Raw genomic sequence first — 19,160 nt, 5'->3', positions numbered from 1 at the left:
TGGTCAGTATGAGGAGTGCCAATTTTAATAATTCAGAAAACATATTGGAGACAATTTTCATTTATAAAATCAATTAGTTGAATGGGAGCGTAATCCCTCAACTCCGTTGAAGAATACAATGATATTAGCTGAGATTTTAACACATTTCGTCAAAATATTCCGAATAATATTCTTCAAGACATAGTAGCTCATTTTGTGGAAAATTCAAATTATATTTGTGGAAAAGCCTGTTATCTAATAGTTTCAAAATCTTATCTTAAAAATTTCTGAATACCGCTCATTTATTTCGGAAGATATATTGTCAATTGTTTGTATAAATATCCTTTTAAACTCTGTTTTAGGACAGGTTGTGTTTCTTTTCAGTCGCGAGCTGTGTTGTTTAGACATGAATTATCATAAAAACTATTAAAAAGCGCCTGAAAGTCAGTTCGCAACCAACTTTCAAATTCTTGTATCTTACTTATACTATACCCAACGTGAACTTCGCACTTTTGTATAATATTATACAGAATATCTGTTTTTTTCAAAAATAGTATGAAATATTTCAAGAAAAAAGTTAAAGTCAAAAGACGTAAGCGAATTGAAAATTTTCGGGAGAGAAAATTAACATCCCCATCCCACTGATGATCATTTTCAATCATATCAGTAAAGAGATTTTTTAAATTACCTCTCTGTATTAACAATACGAGACGAATATGACCAGCGCGTTGCAGCGATATGAGGAAGCCGCTTATTACAAAATTTGTTATAGTAATTGGAGCGTTTAGTACTGTTATTAAAAAATGACCAAAAGACCTCGGGAGGACCCCAAGGGAGTCCCCAGAAACATCCCGAACGACCCCCAAAATGCCCCGGGGGAACTCCGAGGGAGTCCCGAAATGACCCCAAAATAAACCTCGAAAGACCCCGGAAGGATCCAGAGGGTGTCCCCGAAATTACCCCAAAAACCCTTGGAATATTCCCCAAAATCATCTCAATATTACACTTAGAAGCTTCAGAACTACACGCGCACTGGTTACGCATGTGGGTATATTTTCAGGGCATCTCGAGGGTTTATTTTTTTATTTTTGAATAACTGAATAAAAATTGAAATTTTATTGTTATTCCATATTTTTTAAATAACTCTTTACTCAAAATTTACAAAAATAAGAATGAGCGATTATCATGACTCAGGATATTTTGAATAACGATAAAATGTTATTCGTTATCCCAAAATGCTTGAATAATGAATAAAAATTTATTTTTTATTTTTTCGTCAACCGTTATTCAAATTTGTTGATAACGCCCATCCCTGGTACGTGACAAGCAGTGTTTGTGGAATTTGCGTCATGCAGATTACCACAATCGCAACATAATTAAAAAGCTTGGGAGGATGTAGAAAAAGAATGCGGTTTTATAGTCTTTGAATGTAAATTATGGAATTCACTACAATATTTTCTTTCCTTGGCGATTAGATGCACTCGATTTTTTTTTCTTATGTATACTTTGAATGTAAATTATGGAATTCACTACAAAATTTTCTTTCCTTGGCGATTGGATGCACTTGATTTTTTTTTTCTTTTGTATACTTTTTAAATATTTTTTTTTTTCGTAACAAAGAGCTATTTTCTAATAATAAAATTTTACTAGTTAATGTACGCATGTTGCTTTCTCTACACTGCCACTGAGTTATATTGGTGACCATTCCATCGCTTGCGATTTCGCTCTACGATAAACATTCAACCGCCAGCGATAACGCTAGCGAAAATGTAACAAGCGTTGGAACGTTTCTTGTCGCATCGCGTGATGCGATTACGCTCGATCATAAACGTAGCGTAAAGGGGACTCCCCTAACTTTGCCAGTCCTGCCTTTTATAGGCAAGTTTCCGACGTTCAGTAAATACTGACATTATTTTTGGATCACAATAAAATATCTAGAAATTTTGAAATCCATCAATGTGGATGACATTAGTGTCAATATATATTGATGTGTAAAAACAAAATATTGCAAATTTAAGGATTTAACTTAGTTTTGTTTCAGCAATATAATCAAAGATATTTTTGAAAGCGAAAATCTAAGTAGGGTAAGTGAAAAACATAAACTTAAAGAATTGTAAATTTTTTTTTATTGCAAGTAAAACGGATTTAATACTAATACTAATAAGTGACAGCTTTTTGACGTAATTTCCTATGTGCTATATGTCAAAAAAGCTGCAACTAACTTTAAGCACCAACTAAATTCCTTCTATGAATATGCTCCATTGAGTACGTAGCACATCTGGCAGTCTATCAGTATCCGTCATATGGATAGCGACAAAAGTATCAAAATATAAATTTTTCGCCCTACAGCTGCTTAGTGCCGAACGAAAACGTGGGGAGAGGCTAATTTTATCTGGTCTAAACCAAAACTCCTATTTTATCAGAGCGTTCAATCCCTTCAATATCTGAAAGTAAATCTTAGTAGCTGTGTTAATTTTTTGGTCTTTTGTAGTGCTGCATGGGAATGGAAAAGACTGCTACGCAAAGAATATATACCAAGCACAAGTTAATTTTTAGCGAAACGAAACATAACGACTGCATCAATGAGCCAGAACATTTCGGCGATAATTGAGCGTGATACGGAGCTAGAAAACCGACCGAATGATAGCTATTTGTGTCGAGTTTTGGGGCGCCATCAAGCGGGGATGGGCGCCTCCACCTTCTGACAGACGAAGTTTCTTAACGGATTCCAATAGATGGGGTTGTTAGGGCAAAGATTTCGGTCTGAGCTAGTAAGGTTTTTTTTATTCTTTAGTGTGGATGACTATTTATTATGAAATTGACTTTCAATATTGGACGTGACGCCCGGGTGCATAGATTGCGGTCCGAGCTAGTAAGGTTTTTTTTTATTCTTTTGTGTGGATGACTATTTATTATGACACATTGACTTTCAATATTACGTCATTCGATTTGGCGCCCCTTGGACGTGGCGCCCGCGTGCTGTGCACGCCTTGCATGCCCGCTTACGGTGGGCCTGCTGAGAACATTGTGTGAGCTGTGTAGTTTGCAATAATTATCGATTTTTTAGGCTAATTTTATGATTGTTTTGGGATCATTTCGGAAAAACTTTGGGTTTATTCTCGGAACTATTTTTCATTTAGCTTTAGGTCAGCATTGCTGTATTATTTTGGTTTAGTTTCCAGATGTTTTTCATAATTTTATTGGAATCATTTCATGAATGTTTTGTGAACAAATCCGGGAATGTTGGGAGACTTTTTCGAAAATTTTCCACAGATTTCAGGATTACTTCGTAGACTGCTTCGGGGTCTAATCGGGATTCAGGATATTTTATTATTTAAACTTAACACTTAAGCTAAAATTGTATATTTACATACATGGAAACACAGAAAAAGCAATATATAAACTTTTATTTTAATTTTTGTAAGGTCATTATTATTCTAGAACTCATTACATATGTATGTATAATAATACTTCAAAGTTTCCTTTGTACAAAGTACTTATGATGAAGTTTGAAGCTCCCAAAATCTTTTGGCACTATGCGACATTACTTATTCAGACGGCCTTTTGGTTTCTTTGCGAGGCGCTTTCCAGATTTTGAAAAATTACCACTTTTACCACCAGCTTCTTTATTATATATCTGCTTTTTTACTTGGTGAAGTTTTACTACCAGCGCTCCCTGCACCACCTTTATCAACATTACCAAATGAGCCAAATGAAAGACAATCTGTAAAATTTGTAGCGCCAAATTCACTGTCCGCTACAATAGCAGCAGCAAGATCAGTTTGGCGATCACTGTTAGATGAAACCTCGTTCACAATCAACACTAGACTCAGTAGAGCAACTACCAAAGTCGTAAGAGCTCTCATTTCTTTTTAAAGGCAAAGTTAATAGAAGTTGAATACACTGTAACGCATTTCGGGGAATCCCGCTTATTTTACACCTTCTGCTAACATTCGTATCGCTAAACTTTTGAATAAAACACTCCAATATTCTGTGTTGCCAAATGGTCTTTTTTAGACTACTCTGAGAGTACTTCACAATATACAAACACATGATAGCGTGCTTAAATCAAACTGATTTTTTGGCTACTCAGCTTGCGCTCTTTTATACTCTCTGCTGCTTTAATCGCATATTTCTACTACAGTCTAGACGTTTCGCCTGCTAGAACTGCTGTACATATCTCCTACTTAGCTATATAAATGTATATTTGTAGTTTATGCTTTTCTCATAATCATATGCGTGTGTATATGTAGCAACTCTTCGGCTCATGACTACAAGCGTGTGCGCGTAATATCTCTTCGTGCCTTATATATGTGGAATTTCAAGGGGTAGTGGCACTATTTTTCCCTTGAAAGGTTAAATAAATTGGTTAATTTTATGTTTAAATAAAATGTACGATTTTAATTAAAATATATTGAATTTAGATGACAAATTAAATGAATTGAAATATTGAAAAGTAAACATGAATTTCACAGCGTACGTTTCTCGGTTTTAATGCTCGTCGTTAACTTCCCCTCTTCGTTTTTACTTCGCACGAGTTACGTCTTTATGTTAGACGTTGGGCAGGGTACTACTTACGTTTGGTAACCGCGCTTAAGAAAGAATACTTTCAATTGGATTTTTACAACATTAAAGCAATTCTTTATTCATTTGTTATCGGTTTAATTCATAAATGCAGGATTTAACGATCCTTGCAAAAACAATTCTTTATTCAATATATCTATTTAATTAGTTACACACATTTATTATACGTTCTCCAAATTGAAGTAATTTTACTCGACCGAGATGGACAGGTCGACTTAAGTTCCGGGCAACAACTGCCTCTTCAATATATCTCAATATATTGCTTAACCTAAATACATAAGGCATCTTTCCGATGCACATACAACTTACAGTTCACAGGATAGGAACCTTTAAAAAATTAAAGTTGTGGCGAACCAGCAGTTCGCCAATGGTTAAATCAAACACAAGAATTCAATTGAAATTTGCAAGACAAATTTATTGTGCACTGGTGGCACTCACTATCATAACTGACTCTAAACATAATTATTTCTTCCCATGAAACCTTTAACTCTAAGCTACTTATGTTAACGTTGCAGATCCCACCACCATCAAATATTTCGCAATCGATTAGTTGTGCGTGCACGTCAATATTGCCTATGCTGCATTTCTCACGGGTTGTTGATCGTGTTGTGTTACCATTCGCTTGCGCGTGGACTACGTCAGCGAAAGTTCTATATTGGCCAACAAACTCACATGCGCGGCAACGTGAGTAAAGGGTGCGCCATTGGGGGTATTGGGAATATGGGTGTGATAACTCCTCCCCCTTCAAAGATCTGCGTCCCGCAGATCAAACGAAAAACGTGAAAGGTTTATGGTAGGTATGGAGTGGTAAGGCTCCCTGTTGGTTGGCTAGTTCCTGAGTAATCAAGCTCAAATGTAGATGTGTCCTTCGTGATCGTATTGGCCTTTGTGCGATATGCCCCGTGTTCGAATATTTCTGGAAGGTTTAGCTTTCTAGTGTACCATCTCCATAGGATAGCAGCGGCCACGACTATTCCGCATACTGTTAGGGCTTCTGTAATGATAGACAAATTGATTTTTTCATTAACGTATCCCAGATACCTTACGTTGTCCATTGTGATATCGTGGACATATTCCAGGTTTATCTTCATTGTATGATTTTTAACTTTGGAAAGGATGGCTGGCAGAGCCTGCACTGTTATGGCTTGGTTGCTGGAGAAAACTTGGTCACCGATCTTGATAGTTTCGTTGTTTAGTTGGATGACGTAGGTGCCGTTGATGGTGTTTGTGGAATTATTGCTCCTGATCACGCCTTGGTAATTCGAGAGGAATATCGTATTGTCGTTTACCAATTCTATAGTCGATCCATTTCTCCTGGTGAATTGGCAGCTAGCGTCTCCCCCTTTTAGTAATCGTGGTATGCAGCTATCTTCATCCAATTTTGATAAGGAGTCTGACCTGCATACTATAGATGAACTGATTAGTATACAATTTCCCGTCAACCCGTAAGTTTCCTCCTGGTTTACGAACATCCTGTCAAACGGTAGGTCCAGCTGTTTGTGTCCGTATATGCCGGCGCGAGTGATCAGCATATTATATTTTTTGGCTGTTACCTTCGGCATTGAGAGCACATAGAGAAGCAGTGTCCCATTTGTATATACTGACGGTTGACCGCACTCAATTGCTTCGATTATATTTTCGTACGGAAGGGTCTCCATTTCCGACAGCACCTGATTGATCTCGTCATTGTCAAGTAAGTTTGTGTTGACAATACCACTTTTTGCCAGCTGGCATGCCCGCACTATTTCGTTGACTTCTTCGCGAACGAGCAGGATATTGTGCAGTGCATTTTGATAAAATTCTGTTGCCTCGTTCTCCTTTGTAACATAGTTTGTGCGGTCCATCACCTCGTCAATTTTCTTCACGATGTCTTGGGTGGCCGTAAAAAGCTTCTTGTTAACTTTATATTGGTGGTTATTGCTCTCAATTACTTCGTTTTGGCTGCGGATAATATTATTCCAGTCGGTTGCGTCGGGTGACCCTGCCAACCATTTCCATGCTGAGCCCAGCCAATCGATTGAGCGGGTTTTCCTAACTTTGCTTGTGTTGCCCGTTAATTCCTGGAGTCGCTCTAGTGTTTGGTTAATGTAGAGTTGAGCTAAAATCTTGTCGTCGGCTCGCTTCATTAGCCGCCTTGTCAATTCTTCCATCTGCATGGTAATTGTAGCATATTGATGGAGGTTGATAGCGTGAATCAGCTTGAATGATCCGCCAATTATCCACCCATTTCCGTCCTGGATGGTTATAATGGGTTCTTTATAGTGGAAAATATGAAGGGCGCTGATGGCTGGTGCCAGCAGTGGGAATCTGCAAGGATGTTATTCTTGTTAGTGTGTTAGTAAAGTAATTCCTAAGTTACTTAAAAATTTTGTTAGGATTTGTAGTTTTTACTAACTAGTGTGAGAAAAGAAAAATTTAATTTTGCCTTTAGGGCTGTAAATGTAGTTATTAGTGCTAGGTTTACAGAAAGGGATTTTATTTTGACATTTTATTATTATGCATAGCTTTGGTCTTCTTGCTTAGATAAAATATTTTTTAGTGTGTTAGTAGCTTATATTTATTTATTTATGTTTTTAGAATTAAAAATTTCGATAAATGTTTAGTAAAAATTTCGATACATGTTTAGTACAATATCTATAGGAATAGTGTTCATTGTCATTGTGATTAGTCGAGAGAAAAAAAAAGGATAAAAAATAAAAGGGTGGTAGTTTTTCTTCAATTATTATTTTTTCCCTTATTACGTCTTTAAAGTGGGAAAAAATAATTTGTTTTCTTGTTTAAGTGTATTCCCCATTTCTGTGCGGTGAGCAAAATATGTGACTCTAAATTGCGGTTAAAAGATTTGTAAGTTGTAATTTTGATTAGTGGGGGAAAGGGAAACAAAATTAAAAAATATGAAAGGATAAAAAAGAATGGTTTATTGTTTTTATTTATACTTTTTTGTTCTATAATTTTTCATTTCCCTTGTTTCCTTTGGCAATAAAATAAAAGAAAAAAGGAAAAGGCAAATTTAAAAAAGTTTTTTCTTTTTTCACTCAACGGATTAAGCGAAGAGGAGAACTTTTTCTTTTTTTTTTTTTCACTCAACGGATTAGGCGAAGAGGATAGTTTTTTCCTTTTTCACTCAACGGATTAGGCGAAGAGGATAATTTTTTCTTTTTTTCACTCAACGGATTAGGCGAAGAGGATAATTTTTTCTTTTTTTCACTCAACGGATTAGGCGAAGAGGATAATTTTTTCTTTTTTTCACTCAACGGATTAGGCGAAGAGGATAATTTTTTCTTTTTTTTTTTTTTTTTTTGTTTCACTCAACGGATTAGGCGAAGAGGATAATTTTTCCTTTTTTTTCACTCAACGGATTAGGCGAAGAGTATAAAGTCTCATATTTTTTCTTCCTGCGGATTAGGCGCTAGGATTAAATTTCGATGTTTTTATAGGCTAGAGGATCATACTGTTCTCGAACCAGCTATGGGGGATCGTGGAATCCGGTTTGGGAGTGGCGTAGCCATTTGTCAAATTCGATGGCGTCACAACCTACTAAGGCACGATTTGTCCCACAAACAAGCCCGCTCTTGTAGTAATGATCGTTTCCTTTTGTTTCGATTTCTTTTCGTTTTTGTTTTTGAGTTATTATAATTTTTTCATTTATTTTTCTGTGATTTTTTCTCTATATTTTTTATTTTTGCAACGATGTTTGCTTTTTTTCTCAGTTATGTGCTAGGATGTGTGTTCCTGCGTTTGACATTTTTATGTGGGTTTTGTGAATTTTTTTACCACTGACTGTGGTTACTGATACCCTGTTATCCTTTGCGACAATTTCCTTTCTATATATGGGTTTTTGTTTACCCTTGATCTGGTTGTCCTTCACGTATATGACATCATTTTCGTCATAACGCTCAGGTAAAGACCTTTTCCTATTATGTCGTTCAATCTGGGCTTGCTACTTCATTGGTCTTCCTACTTTTTTCTAGAAGTTCTTGGTAGTTGGAAGCTCTTGCGCGGTTGAAAAATATTTCGCTGGGCTTCCGGTTTGTAACAAAATGGATAGAATTGTTATATCGATCTACTGCTATGGTTACTAACTGCTTTGTTTTTAGGTTTGCGTTATCTGCCTTTAGGCACCTGATGATTTCGATTAAAGTGGAATGTAGTCTTTCCACCTGACCATTCACTTCGCTTCTCTGGGTCGGTGTGCGATACAACCTAACCCCTAATGATTCCAAGAGGTTCTGTATAATTGGACTAATCAGACCGCGCTCGTTGTCGGTCACTAGGATATCTGGGGTCGTAAAATAGTGTAGGAGTTTCACTATTTTGTCCTTAAGGTGCAAAGTAGACTTGTTTCTCAAGTGAAAGAGTTTCGCAAATTTTTAAAATTTGTCAATACAACTGAGAAATTTCTCTCCTTGTATTTCAAATATATCCACGTGAATAATTTCACAAGGACGTGATGGGATAGGTGTGTTTTGTAATTCTGGTTTATTTGGATGTCTATCGTATTTGTTAATTTTACACGTCTCGCAGGACGAGACGTATTTCTTGATGATGCTGTTCATTTTTGGGAAGTAGTATTTCTCTAAGATTTGCTTGTTATTTTCGGTGGCGTTGCGATGAGCTCTTTTGTGCTCTGCTCCTCTACAATAGACTGAGTTACACGGATTTTATATTGCATAAAATTCTCTAGGTATACTTTTTGGAGCAGCCCTAGATTACCTTCTGGCATTTTAATGCCGTTGACAACATTCGGCCTAAGCTTCTCTTTGAGTACCCTAATAAGCTCCTCTTCAGTGATACATTCTATCTTTAGGTAGTGTCTCGAGTAACCTGGATGAGGTTCTTCAAATATTTCTAGTCTGCCCCTAAATACAAGCTGGTTCCTAAATACGTTAAGGGGCACTTCAACGAACGATATGAGGTCAGAATTGTCCTGTTCTGCACTGTGGATCGTATCATCGTCCTCGCTTTCAGAGTTCGCTGTTGATCCTGTGGTTGCGTTCCGACTGGCGGCTTCGGATGTTGATGTTGTGAGTGGGTTTGCTTGAGTTTTGAGTCGAGACAGAGCGTCAGCCACGACGTTAGATTTCCCTGGTTTGTAGATTATCTCGTAATTGTATTCCTCAATCCTAGCCTTCCAACGTTTTAGCTTGGCATTGTAATTACGATTGCTTAGAGAGAAAGTTAACGGGAGGTAGTTCCGGAGGTTGTCCAAAGCCCATACGATAGAAAGCATTTCTTTTTCGTTTGTTGCGTATGCTTCTTCCGTAGTGGATAAACTCCGCGATATAAACGCTATGGGTTTGTCCTTGCCATCGTGGTCTTGTGATAGTACTGCACCAATAGCGAAATCGGAAGCGTCCGTCGTCAGGTTGAAGGATTTATCGAAGTTAGGGAAGGTCAAGACTTCGGAGGTCGTCAATATCTCCTTGAGATTCGCGAATGCTTCTTGGGCTTCATCGTCCAAGGTAATCGGCACCTTTTTCGATTGAGTTGCCCTTACTTGTGCATGTTCCTTTCGCGTAAGGTTGGTAAGTGGCTTTGCTATCTTCGCGTAATCGCGAATAAACTTCCTATAATATGAAGTTAGCCCTAGAAAGCTCTTGATTTCTTTTAGGTTCGATGGAGGCAGCATGTTTTTAATGGAATTGACTTTCTTGGGGTCAGGGAGTATTCCTTCGGGAGTCACGATGTACCCCAAAAATTCCACACTTCTTTTCAGAAATTGCGTCTTTTCAAGGTTGACGTTAAGACCCGCAATCAAAAGCCTGGCAAGGATAGTGTCGATGTCCCTTAAATGTGTAGCTTCGTCTCTGCTGAAAATTATGATGTCGTCGATATATACGAAACAAATACGACCTATGTATTCTTTTAGCACGTCGTCTATCACTCGCTGGAAGATAGAGGGTGCATTTTTCAGACCGAAAGGAAGCCGCAAAAATTCATATTTTCCATTCATTGTGGAAAATGCGGTTTTTGCGATGTCGCTCTCCTTCATTGGGATTTGGTGGAATCCCGAAGTAAGGTCGAGTGTCGTGAAAAATTTCGCATTACCAAGACTCGCGATAGTGCCATTGATATCAGGGATAGGGTACGTATCGGGGATTGTTACGGCGTTTAGCCGCTTAAAGTCAATGACCATTCGATATTTCTTTTCTCCATCGGATTGAGATTTCTTTGGTACGATCCATATGGGTGAATTGTAGGGACTCTTGGAAGGACGAATGATGCCTTCTGATAGTAAGTCCCGGATTTGATTTTCCACCTCCTCGCGCATATTAACGGGGTAGGGGTAGATTTTTGTATAGATGGGGTTCTCGGTTACAGTTTTAATCTCTGCCTGGACATTGGTGTGGATTTCCATGCTTCGGTCGACCGGTCCGAACAAAATTTCATATTTTTCTAGTATCTGGTATAGCTTATTTCTTGTAAAGTGGGTAATATTATTATCAAGGGGGATATTTGTACTGATACTATTCATCTGCTGCGCTTTTTTTACGTTTAAAAGGCAGCAGAATGTCTGGTTTTAAAATGATAACATTCAGTTCCCGGTCTAAGACTGCCTTGATTTCTGACAACGTATCGTCGCCTATTATTCCGTCGAACGATTTGAGGCCTGGGAGAACAAAAAAGGTGATGAGTAGGTCTTTGCCTACAAATTTAAAGAAGTGTCCACATATTTTCCTGTCCACCTTTATAGTTCCACCCGCGGAGATTACATGAAACGGCTTTTCTACCGGTGAAGTATTTTGTGCTATGCGTTCACTTATATAATTTTTATTCGCCCCCGTATCCACTAAAAATTCTGGAATACCCAAATCTTGTGTAGCGTATTCTAAATACGGTACGCCGGACACGAGGCTCCCATGGTAAAATTTACCTGATCGCCTGTTGTTTGTTCGCTGTTGTTGTTGGTTGAGGTGCTCGGGCTCTCTTCTTCGTCTACTGGAATCAGATGGAATAATTTCTGTTGCTTACTCGGCGTTTTGTTTGCATATCCTTGGTAGCTTGTAGAACTTGCCCCCCTTTTTTATTGTCGTATCTAGAGAATGTGCTGTTGCCTCTTTGTCGGCTCTGTGAAGATGGTTCGGCATCCATTCTTACTACCGTGTTGTTTCTCCAACTTGGGGTGGACTGATTGCTCAATTTCGTTTGACCTGAGCTTGGGTAAGAGGGCCGTTGCCCTGTTTGGTTGTTATCTCTCCAGATGCGGCCGAATTGTCTAAATTAGGATAATTTCTTCCATTGCGGGAAAAAAATTTTGGAGCTGAAGGTTGATAATTGTCATTTCTACTATCCCTGTGGACGGGTGGGCGGTAGATTGCATTCCTGCGATCCACATTCAAAATTTTGAGGCATGCAAAGTATGCCTCAGGTAGGGTTTTCAGGTTTTGGACAAGAAGCAGGGCAGGAAGATCTCCGTTTAGCCCTCTTATGAAGACGTCTAACGCCCTTCGGCGGTGAGCCTCGGCCAATGCCTCTATGGTTTCTCCGTGTACGTATTTGTCTACCTTTATTGTATTTATCATTAAAGAAAGCTGTTTCTGCACTTGAGCATAAAAATCGGACATCTTTTGCCGTCCTTGCGACATTAGTGTCAGTTGTTGCTCTAACGTTTATATGTCCCTAATGTCTGCGTAATGCAGAGAGAGGATTTCCTTTATCCTCCTCCAGTCCGAATCTAGGATATTGTGCGCCAGCAGCGCAGAATCTGCCGCGCCCCTAATCTTCCCTCTAATGTGCCTTAAGATAGCAGTGTATATTGGCTTATGCCTCACTATTTCATAATCACGTATAACTTGTTCGACGCTATGGACCCAGGAGCCGTAGTGCTCCCGTGATCCGTCGAATACCTGTAATTCTTTTACACAGTCGGGTAACTTAGCGACCTCCGCCAGTTCACTCTCTGTCCGAGGACTTACTAATGGCTCTACTATTTGTTCTTCCCTGGTGTCCGAAGACTGCCTTCGCACTTCCCGCACTTGGGCCTCTAGCCTTTCCAAATTATCACTCAATCCAGACAAGGATTCACCGCTGTTCTTTGATTCTACACCTTTGAGTCGTTGGTCAATTTTTTTGAGTTGGGCTAGTATGGCGTTAATGGCACCATTCTGTTCCGTAAGCGATTTCTTCACCTCGTCTGCGTCCATGGTTTTATCTCTGTGAAAAAATAAGAAAAGAAATATACAGAAGGGATTAGTTTATACTCACAAGATCCAATATCTCATTGGAACTTTCTGGTTGAAACTTATTGAGATTTTCGTAAGGAAAAAATGTATTTATCTGTATTTTCCCTTTGCTAGTTCACTCTTTTTCACTTAGAACTTTTTCAACGTGTTGAAGATTTGTTTATTGTTTTTTACCCAGTTTTTTCTTTATCTGGGTTTTAGTTCACTTCCTCTTTCACTTAGAACAAGCACTTCGCACCGATTGCTCGGGCGCCACTTACAGTTCCCAGGATAGGAACCTTTAAAAAATTAAAGTTGTGGCGAACCAGCAGTTCGCCAATGGTTAAATCAAACACAAGAATTCAATTGAAATTTGCAAGACAAATTTATTGTGCACGGGTGGCACTCACTATCATAACTGACTCTAAACATAATTATTTCTTCCCATGAAACCTTTAACTCTACGCTACTTATGTTAACGTTGCAGATCCCACCACCATCAAATATTTCGCAATCGATTAGTTGTGCGTGCACGTCAATATTGCCTATGCTACATTTCTCACGGGTTGTTGATCGTGTTGTGTTACCATTCGCTTGCGCGTGGACTACGTCAGCGAAAGTTCTATATTGGCCAACAAACTCACATGCACGGCAACGTGAGTAAAGGGTGCGTCATTGGGGGTATTGGGAATATGGGTGTGATAACTTACATAATTACTTATTTACTAAGCTCACTCAACAATTCACATATTCCCACATACTTTGGCTGCAAGATAGTTGCAGTCAGTATTATTATTTATTATGCTTATTGGGGTATCTCATTTCATCAGGAATGTTTTGCATTCCCGAATGTTGACACCAATAAGTATGTCAGTTTTAATATCTCTATACCTCTGTAGAACCAAATATTATCGAAAATAAAGATGTGGCAGGGACGAAAAATCGTGTGAAGCAAGCTTCACAAAACTTCTGGTAGGTCACATTCACAACTTACCACAGCAGAATTTGTTAACTACCACTGTCTGTATTTGTTATTTAATAATTATTTGTACACTTTTAATTCAGGAAATGTGTTCAGAATTTACATTTTTACGCTCTATAACTACAATCAGTGTATTTCTGTGCTTAAATTATGTTAAAAATTGTGTTAAAGTTTTTGGTGTGGTGAAAGTGACCTACTAGAATTTTGTTACGCTCCGCTGCTTTCCACCGAAGTTTGCGCCTGCAACATCTTTATTTTCGATAATCTTTGGTAGAACAACATAAGCAGAGGCATCAACTGAATTGGTTTCTATTAATGTATGTATGTTTGTACATTTGTATGCTTCCAAAGTGGAGTCATACACAAAGCCCAGTTTAGCTGGTTGCAACAAAGTATCTTATTTACTTTATTTATTGTGTGGGTGGCCTGATGTGGAATGCTGAGCAAGCATTACTTAAAACAACTAAGTTCTTATTTTGGGTGAACAAGTATATTTTAAAATATATTTGTTTTCCCTTTTTCTTCGGTATAGAAGGCATTCCACATAACTCCCCCACCGTTAGAGTTAGGACTCTCCTGAGGCCTCTTATTCAAATTTACAATTTGCTTGGGGGCTGCTTCTACTACCATTATTCCCCCAGCGTTAGGATTAGGCCTTTTTTTTATTTTTTTCATTTACAATCTTTATTTTTAAATTTTTCTTACGGAAAACTACCGCCAGTACGGCGATCAGTATTAGTACGCATATGGCTGTTGTTATATTTATACCATACGAAACATTTCTTTCAAATTTTCAACATTTTTAATTTCTATTTCTTTAAACAGTATGTCCTGTTTGTAGCTCTGATTTAACATTTTTACAGGGTAGTGAAATTTTTCTGCAAACTCTACTTTATTATTTTCAAAAATTTCATTGCCTATTTCAATTTTACAATTCGTGAATGTAATCAAAAAGTTATTTTTCAGTACGATTTCTCTATTATCGCAATTTTGGCTTAAGGCCCTTTCATGTGCATTTACAATCAATAATGTATCATCGTCTATGTTAAAAATTCTAGTTTTATTATTTCTTTTAAACAGAAAGTCTTTTTTAAATATGCAGTTTTGGCTTCGTTTCAAATCCTTTAAAGGAGTATCTTTTCTATAATTTAAATGTACTTTATTTGCTGTAATAAAAAAATTAACTCTTCCTGCTTCATGCATCCCCACTATGGGATGCTGTACTGAACCTATCATCATCATTATCATCGGGGTTTAGGCTAGGCAAATTCGCTAATTTGTGTGGTCTTTTTATGTTGGAAGGGTGAACGTTTTGCAACGGGTTAATTCTTAAATATGGTTGATCCTTATGCCTTACTCTTTTATAATTTTTAATTGGCCCTATTTCTCTATTTTCGGTGTAATCTTCTCTTTTTGAATTATGCTTGGCTATTGTTTTTTCCCTTGCTACCTTAATTCTATCTTGTAATATGGATGGACAAATGCTTTCTTTAGCGAACCTTGGAGAGCACTTGATAGTTGAGTGATATCGATCGTTATAGTTAGCTATAACCATCTGCATCCTCATTTCTGTTGAAAGACTCGTATCATCAATTCCTGTTAGTTTTTCCAACAGGGTTGAGTGAAGTCTCTCAATGTCTGCATTACCAGTGTGATTATTGGATTTAGTTAAGTGACCTCAATATTTGCGGCATTCACATACTATATTAATTGTTCTGCTCTAAATTTGTTATCCATTATAACTTTCTTAGGCTTCCCGAATTGCAAATTGTTCCATTAGTACACTCAGAAAAGAAACACTTTAAAGTCACTTTAAATCTAGTACAAGGAACTTTAAAATTACAAATTTTTATGTATGAAGACCAGCCGTATTGAAAAATATTTAATCTTAAAGTTAACACTTTAAAATGTAAATTATTAATGTTAGCACTTTGAATATTAAAGTGAAATCTTTACATTTTAATATGCGCATTCTCGAATACAATTTAAACACTTTTGATTTTAAAGTTCACACTTTTAACCCAATTTAAAAATGATGGTATTTAAATTAAAAGTTAACACATTCAACCTCAAATTAAAAGCTTTAGCTTTTATTTTGAGAGTTAACACTTTCAAATGCAATTTAAAAGCTTTCACTATAAACTTTAAAGAAAACACATTATTTTAATTGTTTTTAATTCACATTTTTTTTATTCAAACATATTTAAATTTAAATTTATTTTATATCTATGAAATAACTTATTTATAACTCATTTATAATTCATTAAATAAAATAATTTAATTTAAAATTAAAAAATAAACCATTATATTATTATATCTTTTTTAATCTTGCATATGTCTTTCCATTGTTAATTTGATTTAAATTCATAGGCAGGCTTGTGAAATGTGATATGTTAATCGGTTTAAGGCAATTTTGTTTTATACCAGTCTCGTAAGATTGAAAATGTGCATCAAATTTAATAATTTCAATAGGATAACATAGAACGTAAATAATTTCATTTTCGTAAATAAAAAGTTTGATTTTATAGATACAACAATTTATTTCATTCAGTAATGCTAAAAAATTATTTTGTTTATACTCGATTCCTTTATAATGTATTATAGTCGAAACATAAACAGATTGATAGTTAATATTTTCAAAGTTCAATATTTTAGGAAAATATTCTTCTTTTGTTAAGTCCTTTGTAATAAATGTTTCAGTGTTAAAAGCATGCGGAAACCCATCTTTATACTTATGTAAAAAATTTGAAAAACAAAAAGAACTTTTCATAGCCGCTGTATAAGCAGGATGTACTCGAGATGTTATGTTGTTAAAATATATTTTTGCATCTTTATGTTTTGCCTCGAAACGCATTGCCCAGACAAACTTGAGAGGACCACATTTCTCAATTGCGCGTGGGTAGTGCACCAAAAAATAATGCTTTGGTTTCAAATTACCGTAAAGTAGAATATATAATTGATGATGTGCTTTAATTAAATTTTTTAACTTATCTAGATCGAATTTAGAAAAACTAGAATCAAATAATAAATCTACTATTTCTATTAGCAACACCAACAGTTTCCAATGCTTCACGTCTGGTGAAATTAAATCTCCTATCATGAGTGGAAGAAAATTTGTAAAGCATAAAACCCCACTAGCTGTCATTTTTAAGTTGTACGATTGAAGTCGGTCCATAAGGAGAGGCTGGGAAATATTTCTTATTTCAATATTTCCAAACTGAAAAAAATTTTTTCTGCTGTTAATAATTTCTAATGAAATAATTTTGTCATTTACCAAACCCAAGATTATGTTGCAAATATCATATACGCAAATCCCTTCTAAAACGTCATGCATAATGTCAAAGCAAATGTTATTTGTTACGTGAAAGCTTTTTAACTCATTAAAAATACAAACTGTTTTGACACCGGTGTCTTGAAATTTATTGTTAAATAAGTCATCTTCGTATTGAATCCAAGTTCTTAGCAGTTGTTCGTTTTCTGAAACATCAATTTTAATTTGATCTTTAGTAGTTGTACATGCTCGACAGTAACGCTTGGGATTAAAAGATTGCACAAAACCCAAAAAACTATTTACACCTAAATTATCTCCAACTATAAGGCCTAAAACGAAATGTACTTTGAAAGTCTGATCAAATGATTGAATTAATATCCCTTCCTCCAATGATTTAAGCTCTTCAAGTAAATGGAAGAAGGACGTTCTGTTTCCACAACATTTCAAATCTTTTGTAGATATAAAAGCAGCATTAAAAATAAAATCAAGTTTTTAGAGTATATATTGTGGCATAGTACGGAAATTGTAATAACAACCGCAAATTGAGAATGTGTGACTATCAAGAGCGTTATTTATTTGAAAGTCATCAAAATATAAAAAAATAGGGTATTACCAGTTGAGAATCAATTTTTAATTTAATTGAATGAAAAATTTGGCCATTACAAAAATTTTAAAAATTAGTATCTGCTAAAAACTTTTCTGTATTTTCTAAAGTCATTTGTAAAACCTTAGGTAACTCAAAAAGTGCTTTAAATGGAAATTTTAATGGCATTATTTGAATGCTAAGCTTTTTACTATCGAGTGTAGGGTTTCCCTGAACAACTGTGTCAGCTATTTCATTAAGAATTACAAAAGACTTTGGGCTTTCATATAAATTCATTGCCTTCAAAACTGTAATTATTCGATGTTCAGATTTTATTTCCATAAATGGATCATCACAAAAGTTAAGAATACAGTCAATATCGTTTTGTAGTTCACGTAATAAGTTACTGTTTGAATTTGAAATAATATTTCTGATTGTAGCAGAAACTGTTCCTAGTAAATCTGATACCATGCTTTGTATATTTAAAACATCTTTTCTTGGCATGGTACTTTTTGAATATAGTTGCAGACATAAAGCTAAAGACTTATTTTTTAAATCCGTTATGGTTTGTTCTCTATTAATATGAAATTGTGAACTTGTGTCTGGCATTGTTACTATGATAGGTTCTTCTGATAAAATGGGTTCATCTAACCTAATTCCGGAGGATGTGGCGGGTAACTCTGTTGGTGTTTGTAAAGTGTAAATTATATTCTTTTTTGTTAACAAATGTCGCTTTAGAGAACTAAAGTTAGAAAAAATTTGCTTACATTTATTTTGTTCGCATTGAAGTTTAACTCTATTTAACAATAAATGCATGTGTTTTAAATGTCTTATTAGCACATCAACACTTTTAAATAACTGAAAACATCTGAAACATTTATACATTATTACCATCGAAAAATTTACAAAATTAATTTTTTTCATTCATGTGTGTTAACAATGAAGTAAGATTTGAACTTTTTAAATCAAATTGTGAATATAATTCATAAAAATACTTTTGGATAAACATCCATGGCATTTCGCAGATCTTAGGATATTTAAGATTAAACACGTGAAAGATTTTAAAGCATAAATCCAAACTTTCAATAAAAGAATTTAGTTTGTACGAAGTTTTGTCAAAGTAAATAAAAAAAGGTTTTAAGATCGTCCTCAGAGTCTCCTACCACAATTATAAACGGCTGTAGAGTCAATTTATTATAAAAATATTTACCGATAATTTCTTTTATTCGTATTGAGTAATCGCTAATTGTTGTTAACTGCAATAAGAAGCTTTCATTAGCATCTTTAATGGTGGCTTTCTTTTTTGTATTTCCATCTACACTAAATCTTGCTGAAGGCAGCAGAACTGAATTGAGAAGAATTGTAAAAATGTAGTCTTGACAATCTAAAAAAAAAAATTATTTAGTGTTATTTTATTAATTTAACAACAACTTACCAATTTTTTTCGTCGTTTTTGCTTTGGGTCAGAAGATCTATTGATTGCTGATTCCGTATGTTGGCATAGTAGTAGTTCACTATCTTGGTTTTAAAATTATCCCACTTTGTTTTTAAAATATTATCTTTTTGTGGATAAATCAAATTGAAATCTAGATTAATCTA

General features: G+C 35.7%; 1 protein-coding gene across 22 annotated transcripts in view; it reads left to right on the top strand.

The window, feature by feature from the left end:
• Mco4 (Multicopper oxidase 4) overlaps positions 1–19,160 on the top strand; it is an 826,935-nt gene that overhangs the window by 652,954 nt on the left and 154,821 nt on the right. The window lies entirely within an intron of this gene.

This window comes from Eurosta solidaginis, chromosome 1 (assembly GCF_040869045.1).
Source record: "Eurosta solidaginis isolate ZX-2024a chromosome 1, ASM4086904v1, whole genome shotgun sequence".
NCBI lineage: Eukaryota > Metazoa > Arthropoda > Insecta > Diptera > Tephritidae > Eurosta > Eurosta solidaginis.
The sequence above is the reverse complement of the archived record's forward strand: the minus strand, read 5'-3'. Positions and strand labels throughout refer to the sequence as shown.